Source organism: Aythya ferina (assembly GCF_964211825.1).
Source record: "Aythya ferina genome assembly, chromosome: 3".
NCBI classification, from domain to species: domain Eukaryota; kingdom Metazoa; phylum Chordata; class Aves; order Anseriformes; family Anatidae; genus Aythya; species Aythya ferina.
The window spans coordinates 103,268,380-103,281,517 of NC_140298.1; the positions used below are offsets into that span (position 1 = coordinate 103,268,380).

Consider the following 13,138-nt stretch of genomic DNA (forward strand, 5'->3'; position numbering starts at 1 on the left):
CACCTTGGGGCTCTCTTCGCAGTAATGAGGTGGTACGTGCCCTGACAGTACCTTTGTGAATTGCACTGCTTTTCCTGCATGGCATTTAAAAAACAACAATAAATCCATTGCAGGCTTGGCCTTTCAATGTGCTTAGCGTTAAGCACGTAAATAGTTTAACTGATGTGAAAGAAATTGCCTACATGCCTACACATGTGATTAAATGCTTTTCTGGATCAGGCCAGAATGCTGAACCCACTGTTGAATCAAGCATTGAGTGTGTATATAAACAAGATCTTTACAAACTGACACAAACATAGCACTTGCATTTCTTTAAGACTCTCATAGCTGAGTTCAGCCCTAGCCTAAATCCACTGACCTTATTACAAAAAGGCCAGCAGAGAAATTAGCCTTCCTTCTTTTTTGTTATAATAATGAAATGCTTAGGTAAAATTCCCTGGTTCTAATTTCATTAAAGACATATTTTCAACTGTTGCTATACAATCTCAAGTGGTGATTTACAGTATTGACAATATGCAAAAAACTTTCAAAATATTTGGATTTCTATTTTTACCAAGCCCCAATTGCTTTCATGAAGTATGGTGTTTGTGTTATTGGCCACTGGAGTCCGGCTAAGAGCATCGGAACATTATCCTGCCCTGCCCCTGCAAATAATGAACTCTTTTCCAGTCTGTAAAATGTTGGTGTTTTGTGGTTTCCTGGAAGGGAGATAGCAACTAGCGGTGCCTGCTCCCACTGAACATGATGTCAGACTTGTCAGTTTGTATCCAAGGTTTCAGGCCAGCCCTCCGGCAGGCATTAGTGCAGAATTAGGGGAAAAACTATTTCTTACGTTTCTTACTTTTATTTTGCCATCAAGATTACACCACTGTAAGTAATCTCCAGCTGGTATAGCTCCAGTAAGAGCCAGTCTATTAGCAACAATTCCATCTGTGAGCATAAGCAGCAATGGTGCTTTTGTAACATCAAAAGTAAACAGGGATTTATACATACTATTTCAATCTTGATCCCATTCCAGTTTTTTAGAAGTTTAATTATTTTTAATAGTTGCCATGAATTTTCTTAAAACTTATAGTATGTCTTTCTTTGCTCCTAGTTCTGTCTTGAAACATATCACAAGCCATCTTAAATAGGATTAAACTAGTCCTCCTAAAAGCCTCCTGGTAGAATTGCTAAAGGTTTAATTTCCTACTTTAATCAGTCATTTATTCTGCAGTTTCAGAAGTTTCTGTGAAGATAGAGCTTCCATTGATTGCAATAAATTCATATAACTAGGATTATTTGTGTAGGCTAAGGAAACTGATTAAAAAAAAAAATAGACGTGACTATTTATTTTTGTAGATGGCTTCGGATATATTCCAACTTCTTTAAGGTTCATCTCCTATCAACAAGTGGAGGATCTGTGTGCTTTAAACCCACTAGCATTAATGAGAATGATCTTTGCAAATGTGCTGCATGTAGCTGGGAAGGGAAGAGACTCCGATGCTCTTGCTTGTTAACATTCTCCTTTGTTTTTGCCCTCTCCAACTCAAACGCTTTCTAGCTGTTTTGCTGGCAGCTTTAGCAGCATTAATACATTCCAAACTAGAAAAGTTTCTACTTTAATATCTTACAACTAGCTCAATATGTACTGACCTCAAACCCAGGATAGTAGTAATTTGATATTGCAGCTCATTATTGTTACTCCCAGCAAGTTTCCCCTTGAAAGTGCCTGATGCTTCCCCCTCCCTCTAACATGCACCCTCCCACCCTCCATTCAGAATTTGTTTTTAATTGTTGAGGAGAGAAAATTCAGACTGTGAGCCAACAATATATTTCCAGGGGGTACAAGATATTAATAGAGCTACATCGTGGCCCCATATATTGTAATAAACTGTGCTGTAATTTGTTTACCCACCGTAGACAGTAACTAACATTCAGATAAATGGAGTTGGCGCCTGTAAGATTTATGATATACTTCTGTGCTTAGCAATGTTTAATCAGGGAGTTAAAATATTACAGTGTAAAATCCTTTACAAGCATGCACAAACAGAGAACTACCATTAGAGGCTTGGCAGACATACTCGGTGTCAAATAGTACCTCCAGACACTCTCAAAACACAAAGAGGAATATTCAAAGCAGCTACTAACTGACTAGCATTATTTGAGAACCACGTCAGAGCTCATTTTTTTAGGGGGACTTGCTTTTGAAGTGACAGAATGATAGGCAGGGACAAGTGGGCTTGTCTGCAGAGCCCATCAAGCTGAAAGAAGTTGGGCTGGGTGGAAAGCACGGAGGTGGGGGGGTTGGGGGGAAGAGGTGAATTTTGGTCAAAAAGGTGGTAGATGCCTGTCACAGAGCTTAGTGTGTTTGGATAAGACAGGCTAGCATGTGGGGGGATCAGCATGAAGCATCACACCTGGAGGAAAAGACAACTAGCTCCAGCCTCAGTGCCATAAGCCTGGCTCCACGAAGTCTAGCCAACATCTGGAATGGATATCAAGAGACACAGTGCAGCCCTGACTGGCGCTGTACTCTACCTTTGTACTTTTCACTGCAAATTGAAAAGCAAAACAGACATCAAGGATATATTTATATAACTGTCTTCAAGCTGCATTTTCTACTCCCATCTGCTGCACATGATAAGTTTCAAGTGTTTTCTAATAAAAAAAGGATTTTTTTTTTTTTACTCCTTGTTCGGTATACAGACTGACCTTTATTTATTTATTTTTTTTTTTAATTCACAGTTTTAAAGGAACAGTAAATATTTTACAGCCAGAGGAAGTGTCAGCACCGTAAGGCTTTCTGCTATTGACATTATTTAACCACGCTGGCTATTGAGCCAAATGTGACAGCACGTGAGTTTGTGCGTGTGCACACATATTGTGTTCATTTGAGTTTGTACACGAGCTCACTTGTGTGCATTTGGATATGCACATATGCCTTGGAGAGGAACATTCCTGGGAGTTTTTCAATTTATTTTCACATCATGTTGTTGTTATGTCGCAAAGGGGGAGGACAGCCCTATATGAACAAACAGGAGACTCTGTGGTAAACCACTCTCCAGGAGGCATACACAGAAGGAATGCAGCCACCATATCAGAAGGGCTCTGTTTTTTCTCTCTGCTTTCTAGCTATGTAGCTGATGAGATCAGATCAGCCTCCTAGTCAGATTGATTAATTGTGAAGAAAATAACCAGAATGAGAAATGCATATATTTGACTATGAAACTAATAACTTCATCCTCAAACCAAAAAACATTAAAATGGGCTGGGCTATAGTTGGGTTTCTACAGAGACATAGAGAGCATGGTCCAATGTGCTCTTTGGCAAAAGCCAGCTAGACTCAGTTAATCCAAAATACATCGTAGACCACATGGTTAATGACATGTAGGAGTAGCCACAAAAAAAAGTGCACTTATCTCAGGGAGTAAACATCAGCCAGCAAGAGACAGTAGGAACCAGAGATATTTGTGTAGTCCCAAGAAATAATTTCCTCTTGGTCTAGCGCAGTGGGCCTGATTCTTATCTAGCTCCTGTGTTGGTAAAAATTAGGGATAGCTGCATTAATGGAAGTTATGCCAGAGTATAAAAGTTAAGAAAAGTGTTCTTGGAATCCATTGGTGAAAAGTTTCACCAACTCTAATACCATGAATAACAATCCTATAGGAACTAGCTGGAACATCAAAAATGTATTCATTATTACCTGTTGATCTCGTGAGAAAGCAGAATCGTACTGGAAATGGCTCCAGTTGCTCTCCCTCATATTGTAAAGTACTATTTTTGGCTGACTTAGTGCTGTGAACAGGAGCTGGGGATGCAAAATCTATACTTCTCTTCTGACTGCACCGATTCACCTTAAAAGCCTAAAGAACTAGTAATATCTCTGCTTACTCTTTCATAAAATACATATAATTCACCTGTTAAGGGTAGACTATGTCTTAAATAATGGTTCTAATTAAGATAAACCAAAATTTTGTGTTGGAAATTTATTGCTGTCTTGCAGCTGTTCACTGAAGTGGAAATATGTGGGTTTTTTTGGTCTTCATGGCAAACGGTACGTTTTTTCTCAAGACAAACTTAAAAGGAAAAGAAAAATAAAAAAGATCTATTTTTATAATAAAAAAAAAATATTTCCAAAAGTGAAAAATATTGTTTTCACCAAAATTTCATATATGAAAACCCCCATCATTCCTAATTCACCTTACTTGTAATATCATTCAGTTATTGCAATGAAAAAGCACACTATGAGAGCAAATACTATATTTATAGTACAGTAGTAGAAGTTACACACCCTATGCTGTGAGAGCTGGTGGATTTCAAAAGAGTCAGAAGAGGTTCTTAGCAGTGTTTTTTTGTTTTTTGTTTTTTTTTTTTTAAAGAAATATCAAAATAAGTGCAATAAGAAAAGTGGATAATTTCATAATATATGCTAAAAATCATTGTGTTAGCTAAAGAAACATATTTGTCTTCTTCCATAGCATGCAGGCAAATACAAATATCTGTTTTTCACTTGCTGCTATGTTATCAGCAGCACTTATTTTGTTTGGTCTTTTTTTTTTTTTTTTTCCAATTAAAAAGTTACAACTTCATTAAAGCCTCCCAAGTTTTATTTTGGAAAAAAAGGGTGACATAGGATCTGTGAAGTGAAACTCACAGTGTCGGTAAAGTTGATGAGAAATTACAAAAAGGAGAAGCCTCTTCTTTGGTTGAAACCAGTCGCTCTGCATGAATCAGGCAAATTTCACAGACATAAATAAATAAAATTGTTTGCTCTAATTCTGAAAATATATATATATATATATCTTTGAAATCTTACTGGCAAACCATGCATCTTTCCAATGTAATATTAGAGTTTTAGAGAGCTTCTAAAGCTATGCTCCCAAGTGAAGTTGCCACAGAGAACGCAACTTACAACAAAAGATCTGCACATGCTTGTCAATATGGAAGGTTTGTGGAAAGAAACTCTAGGACAGTGTTTGGACATAAAAAAGTACTTTCTCCTTTCCACCTAGATTATTTTACAGCACTCCTTGATATGTGTTTTACTATGCATAGCTATTCAAAATAAAAGCTCCATGAGTTTGCTTTCTGGAGAGTAGAAAGGAGAGTAGAAACCGTGTCTGCCTGCCTTTAAAGAGGGATCACATATCAAAGGAAAAGTAGCCAGGTGGGTCAGGGGCAAACAACAACATTTCCTGACCCCCCCTTCTGAACTAAACTAATGAACTGAACTAATGAACTAATGAACTGAACTAATCTGAAGAAATAGGAGTATATGTAGTTTAAATTTTATAATTCTTGCATTTATTTAATAGTAAATGTTTCTATAGTGACTTAGCATACATTCAATGTTATATATCTTTTATATACTAGTGTCTCATTTGTTAAATTTGGCTGGATGGAGTTGTCCTCTACGGAAGGTCCAAAGAAGCCAGAAAGTCATCTGTATTTGTAGTGAGAGGGTCGTTCTGCAGCAGACCCCACTACCAGACCATCCTGTACAATGCAGAAAGTAATTAAATTAGCACTCCATTGAGTTACACATCCCACGCTGAAAGGCCCTGTCTGCAGATTTGGTATCAAGATTACATTAAACCCCTGAAATATGCTGGGTGAGGTTCAGTTTCTTAGCTTGTTCCTCCCTCACATTTCATGTGGTGTATTTCTCAAACAGGGAACCTGCTCATTCTCTCTGTTTACCAGTATCTGTCTGATAAAGTAGAACTGAAAACACTGTTGTACTGGAACGTTGGAGTTCAAAACAATTGCTAGCTACAAAAATAAAGGAAGGCCTTTCCTATGAAATCTATGAACTCGAAACAGGGATACAGAACTAGTCGTTGCCAATAACTTTAACTTCATTTATCTATATTTGGCAAAAATTGTGCTGCAGCTGGAGATGAAATGCTGAGCTAAATAACTGCAGCGACGTGAGCTCCAAAACAGCAATTACTAAGCTGTGCTGCCTTGTGTAAGATTTTACTTTTATTTATTGTATTTAAAGCAACTCTCTAGCTATGTACAGTACAACAAGAATTGCCTGATCAAATAATGTCTGATTGCAAGGCATCTCTGTTCCACTGTCAATACAGTTAAGTGTTTAGCAAGGTAAACATATCTTTCACGAAGCCAGATTAAAGAGGTGTGCATGGCAGTTTTACCATGCACATACCTTTTTATTGTCTCTAATTGCAAGGAATGACTCATTTTAAACCTGAACTTGGCTTATCGCAAACACTGAATATATTACATTTATTTTTTCTTCTAAAACTAGAAACACTATTGTTAGTTTTAAAAGGCTGAAGAAAACAGGTACACAATCTTTATCCATTGCCATAGAGAAAGCTTCCATCTCTGAGGGTGGGGCTTTCTAACCTCTCTTTGTGGTTATGAGAATAAATAAATAAATAAATAAAGCTGTTAGAGTAACAGCTCACCAACATGGTTTCCATCATCTACCCTTTTAAAAAGAAGGGAAAGTTTTGTGTTTTTTCAGTGTTGTCTTTCTTGCTGGTGGATGTCATCGTTCTCAAGTGTGAAGCCCAAGTAATAGTGATTGTGGGTGTTCTCCAGTATTCATAACTACCTACATGTACCCAGTGTACAGAGACTCATCTGTCTCAAGCACAAAGAACAAATTTCATCATGCATAAACAACTTCATCTATGTAAATGTTGATCTTTCTGAGAAAGAAAAGGAGAAAAGGAAGTGACTTATGACTAACTGCTTTGATTCCAAAGGTGATATAATTTTTCCAAGTTGGCATAGTCTTATTACCAGTGTTTGGTACCTCAAGCAGTTGTCTTAGTCCCTGTTTACCATTCTTCTAACTCTGTCTTCTCTCTTTTTTTCTTTACATCCACATACAGGAATTCTGATACAGAGCATTCCCCTTCATTCATGAGCTTTTTAACCCAAACCAGCATAAAGTTGTAACTGCTTCAGTCATTTTCTAGATGCAGAGAGCAGCACTTCATTGGGACATGCTGTCCTTCAGCTGTTGGTTCACAAACATTCAGGACTGATCATCCATTGCTTTCACTCAAATTTAAAAATAAAATTCCTCATTCTTATAACATAACTTTTACTTAAAGATAATACTGAAAATAATTCTTAATATAGTTCCAGTTTTCAACTGCAGACCACCTACCATTGATCACTATTAGTCATCAGTGAAAACAGAACTCCTGTTCTATTGTACCCAGAATTGGTAACATTTGTTCCTTATTTACATCCTGGACACAGCTATGTCAGAGGAAGCAGTTACCTATAGAAAAGTTGGTCATATTTCTCATTTTCTTTTAATAGTCTTTCAGTTGCTCTTTAAATTGCATCCAATGTTTGATTCTTTCTGTGTTTCAGAAGCACCAGGAAGACTGCTTATATCTCCTGGGATGCTTCTCCTCATTTATTCCAAGGCTCTGAATCTTCCTGACAGAGGTAGCAGTGGAAAGCATGTTTCTTGTCACCTTCCCTCAACTTCAGAGCCTGCCTCTTTGGAAAGGATAAACTTCAGTCCAGCTCTACTCATGCAAACTTGTTTGCTCTGATTTTGTGATTACAGCCTCTGCTGAATTGCTTGATTGGTTGGTGAAAAGGAAAGCAAAGCAAAGTGAAGCAAAACAGGAGAAATAGAAGGCAAGGCAGGGAAGTATGCAAGTCCTGTAAGAAACTTCAGAATTCTTGGTGGCACTCATTACTGGATATAGACTATGAAAGCTTGCCTTCTGTCTTTATTTGTCCACCCTCTGGGTCACTCAAGCAGTACCATAGGTACTATAGTACCATAGAAATATTTCAACATGTTAGCCTACAGCTATGTCGCCACCACAGTCATCAAAAAGCTTCACATGGTACTTGTTACTATAGAAGATCTTTCAAAATGGAAATGAAGAATCACTAAGCACATGCATTTAGCAGCTATTTACATCCATAAACCAGCTGTTTTGCTGATTGAGAGGCTAATACCAAAGTTGATATTCCAGTCTGAATAGATTGGTGACCACCTGCATTCACAACCAGGTCTTTGCACCTTAAAGGACATGAAAATCATATCATGGTTTATTTCTTCCTTTTCAGAGTCACTAAAAGATGGCACAGCTAAATATTTCTATTGCCATCACTTGGTAAACCAAATGAGCTGAAGCATTCCAGCATCATTGCTAGCGCATTTAAAGCATGGTTCCTGTATCCTGTTTTTACATCAGAAAGCTTATACTTGATATTCAACTCCCTACTCAAAGAGAGAGACTGCATACATACTTCTAGGGTAATCTAACTTATACCAGAGACTGCTAGAGATTAATTGACTGGGTTTTGCTGATGCTGACACTGTGATATATGACTGTCTGCTTCTTCTTTAATAACTTAGGGCCATTGCATATGCTGAATGTTGTATGGGCTGTGGTGCTTCAAAATAACATGAAGCAGCAACAACAGCAACATATAATTTACAATGGAGTGCCTATATTTTATTTTCACACATAGAACTCAGATGCGATTCTTCCTTTTAAAGTAAAGGTCCCTTTTCTATTCACCACATACCGCCAATCACTACCATTTAAGCATCTTAGAGAAAATAATGTACCACATATCAGAAAAACTGACAGGGCAAACAACTGAAATTTAACACATCTTTACAAATTGGGAAGAAACTGATGGACTGTTATGCAAGCAAAAAATAATAGCAGCCACATTTCTTGTCTTAATAAAAGGAATTATTCTGAAAATTTATAACAGTGTGGTATTTATACACTTCCATAAGTCTTCAAACAACTCCTGAGTGATTCTGAGGCCTAAGTCATTGGTTCTGTTGTTCTGGAAAAATCAACAGTTAGTCAATACACAAAACCAAGTACGATCCTGATGAACCACTTGTACTAAACAAGATAATGGCATTCAGGAATCTCCCTGTTATCAAGATTAAATTCTCTTTGAGAAAGACTTATGTGCACACAGATCTCTGATTGCATTTACTCTTTGCATTGAGATCTGTTCTCCATTATCCAATTCACCACCCTTTATGCCTTATATTCAGTTTGTAGGTACTAAATAAGAAAGTCTCGTGCTTTGAAACTTATGTTAATGTACATGATTACCATGTAGTCAATATCTTCTTCAAATTCCAGATATGTATTCACTGCCCTTTGCACTGTTTTTCTCTCTTTGGCTACAAGGTCATCTCTTTTGTTACCAGTCTCTCTGCAATAGACTGGACATAAAATTCTATGTCAAGAACCAGTAAGGTATAGACCCCAGAGAACACTAATCCTGCTAAAATAAGGGGTTTCTTCTGGAGTTAAAAGTACTTCAGCTGAAAGCCAAGAGGTAAGGTAAAGGCAGCCCATAGTTTGTCCCACCTCTGACTGAAGCAAACACCTTGCTTTGCCCTCTTAGAGACATGCAGCTTCCCATGGGGTACTTTCTTTTCCCAGGGTATCTGCAGTGCAGGTAAATTACCGTCACAGCAGTAAGGTAATTCCTGTTTCCACGTACTCCTAATCTGCCTCTGCCTCATGTTCAATTAGGCTCTTTATACTGATTTCTAGACAGTAATTTTCTCCCATTTATGCCATCTGAGGGCCAGGCTTCACCAGCATCTGAGCATATGGCTTACGATCTCTGTGAAACCCATGGTCCTTTTTGGTTTTACCACAGAATTCACTTTCATCTGTTTTATCATAACAAATCTAAAAGAATGACTTATTGCTCCCATTCTAGTATGACTCTAAAGTAAATGACTAGTCAGGTAGATGGGTCTGTCCTTTTACAAGGATGTGTATTATTTATGACTTACAATCATTTAAAAAGCCCAGCAAAATCTTACTGGACATCAAGAATTGTTACTTCAGACAAGAAAATAACTAAGTAGCCCATATTCTCTGATAGCAAATGTTTTCTGAAGGCAAACTATTGTACTAAACTTTCTAAACAAGAAAAGAGACGGAGAACAATTTATTTGTTTTTTAATTATTATTATTATTAATAATTTATTCATTTATTTATTCAATTTATTTTTAATTAATTTATTCATTTTTTATTTGGTTGGTTGGCCTATTGGGATTTTTTGTTTGTTATGGAGATATTTTCTTTCTTTATACAGAATGCAATATTGTTCAAAACAAAGGATATGCTGGTGTTAGTAGATCTGGCCTGAATATCGTTCAACTAACATTAGTTATTAGGTCAGAAATAAAACTTACCTTGTTATTAAATCCACATTCTAGCATAAATACTTTGCTAGTAAGACAACACATTTCTTCATATGGCAGATGAGAACTGAAGAGAGGGATAATAACTGTGGAATCTCACTTATCCTAAAACATTGCATAAAAGTTAGGCTGCATTTTTCCTCTGCCTTTTTGAACTGTTTTCCTTTAAATTCCCAGGAGTAGCTAGGTGAATCAGGAAAGCATGAGAATGAAGATTAAACAGATTTCCTTTCCTACACTTCCACTCAGGTGAGGGGGAAGGAGTCAAAAACAGTAGGGTTTTTAACTGTATTTTTGCATGAAAAGTAATAAAATTTGGAGACAGTGACATTTAATTTACAGATTATTAGCGACTTTTGCTGGAGAGAATAGTGCAATCATGGGTCTGCCAAAATGGCTGAGATTATTTGGAAAAAAAAATAATTAAAAAAAAAAAAAAAAAAAAAGGAATGAAGATCTTAGATAATACAGAATACTTCACTGAAGCCAAAAGAGCCAAGGATGAAATGCAGGGTGCATAGTTTCCAATTTATTGTTTCCTGTATTTCACACATTGCCTAATAAAAGTGCCATTACAAGAAACTCAATAGGCACTGTGGGGAGATTACCTCAAACATCATGATCAGGTGAAATAATACTGAAAGCCTGCCAAAAAAGTTTAATTTCAGTAATCCCAAAATTATTTCTGGATTTGCATTGAACAAGTGGAATAAGGGCTTGAGAGCTAGATGCTGATAATGCTGCTATCACCCTGGTTTCATACTGTTTCCCAGTAACTGTGGACCTGCACAAACATGTGAGACTGGCCCAGCTCTGTCTTTGACTAATCAGAGTTTGAACCCAAGCCACTGTTCTCCACTGCTCTAGACACTGAACTAGGCATTCAGAGTAATCAGACAGACTGTAGATTATTTTTATATACCTTGAGTTGACAAGAAAAGAGCCCAGTATCCTAGTGGCTACCAAGACTGTAGACTACCTTGGTTTCAGGCACAGTTCTGAACCAGTCATAACATGCAATTCTTGCATTTCTGAAGCAAATGTCTTGACAACAGACTGTCAGTCAGTCTAAGCACTATCTTCCTCAACCTGCTTCTGGTGGTGTTTCACAATAAATGGTTATTCATTAATCCTGTGAGTAAATCACAGTTTAGCCCAATGGTTAGAGCAATAGTCTATGAAACATGACAAGTGGCTCCTCATCCCTCCTCCACTGATTGCTTAAGTCACTTATGCAACTGAAACAGCAATGACTTAGAAGCATTATTTACCAGGATATCCTAAACAGATGGCTCATGTTTTCTACGAGGAGTGAGACACCAGGATTCTTTCATCATTAAGTGGAAAGGGGGACTGTCTCCCCCTCTGAATAAATGCTCAGTGCTCAAGACAGACAAAGAGTGGGAGGAAAAGGGGCAAAAGTAGGTAGTGATGGAGAGTGACTGTCTCTTTTCAAATAGACAATAATGATAAAAGTGGGATTAAAAATCAGCCCTCTGGCAGCCAGGACACAGCCTCAGTTACCAGATGGCCTTGCCTGACCTCACTTCCTTGGCTGCTGTTTTTCCTGACTTGTCAGGACACACTCCTCAAGTCACTCCATCTCATCTGGGTTTAGAGCTCAAGTGTGGGTTGAGGAAGTGTCCCTGTGCTCTATTTCTGGCCAGTGGAGAGCTCCCTTACTCTCATCTTGGTACAGGTGCTGAGATATACAAGATGAGCCATCTCCTGAAACTGCAAAATATTTGGCTTCAAGAAGGACCTAAAATGATGAGACTAGACTGCTAGACTGGGATGACAACATTTCATCCTGATCTAGACAAGATGAAACTCTATGATTCAGCTTCCCTGCCCAGGCACTACACCTGTTTGCCTTACAGAGATACCATGAAATGTATAAAATAGTGGTTTCACATTCCAAAATCCTCAGGAAAAAATGTATTAAGTGCACTTTATTTTTACCATCTTTTCCATCTTTGGAGGCACATTCAAATGCATTTATTAGCTACTCACTCTTCAACTATTAAAAAAAAAAAAAACATGCAATATTTTTATAAAAGTTTGAGGAACAATGGATATAAGATCTTTCAACATAGTACCTGTAGCTAACAGCTAACTGTTTTAATGATATGCAATGAAAAGAGTCAGCAATGTTGTCAGCAATGCTGACAAAGAAGGTGTGCCAACTAATAAGAGAAAGGGAAAAGCACTACACAGCTAAGCATACTCACCCGCAGGATGAGGCAGCAGACAGGTGCAAAACAGCCATTTTGGTGTTCAAGCTGGTTTTCTCTGTATTCCAAAGGACCAAAACCAGAACAGCTTTCTGTGAAGAAAGATAAATTGAGAGCAATAGTCCAGAAGTGAGTAGTCAATGAAAAGGGACAGTATCTCAACTCCCACATTTTTAAGGATTAGACCCCTCACACACACGCGCTGTTTTTCAATATTGTTCTCTGCAATAAAAACTGAGATTGTTTTCTGAACAGGATGCCAGCTGCTTCCTGTTCATGCTACTAATACATAACACTGCCATTGTATCAAATCAAGGGATCCTCACTCTGATCATCAGCCAGCAGAACAAATGCACTATATTAAGTAAATCCTTATAAAAGGCTACAGCTTCGATTGGTGGAATTCAGTGCAGTCACACTGACTTCAGCAACATTTTACTCCTGTTTAGGACCTAAGATACATTTAAATGTATCTTTCACATAATTAGCTACTGTACTGTACTACATATTAGGGTATAGCATGTACCTTGTGTAATGCATACGCATATACATAGGAAATACATTTCTATATTCTAGGCACACAGTATAGGCCCCATAGTTAGGCACATTTGCTAGTTACAACCTCTCAGGCACATTGCAGTGAAAACAACTACAAACAGCACAGAGCTCCCTGTAGCATGAGCTGAGTACTGCTCTCTTTTGCCACAAAGA

General features: G+C 37.6%; 1 long non-coding RNA gene across 1 annotated transcript in view; it reads right to left on the reverse strand.

Moving 5' to 3' along the window:
* Positions 1-13,138, reverse strand: part of LOC311434917 — a 362,168-nt gene that overhangs the window by 202,701 nt on the left and 146,329 nt on the right. The window contains exon 5 of the long non-coding RNA XR_014691820.1: positions 12,425-12,519. This is a non-coding gene — a long non-coding RNA (uncharacterized lncRNA). The remainder of the gene's footprint in view (positions 1-12,424; positions 12,520-13,138) is intronic.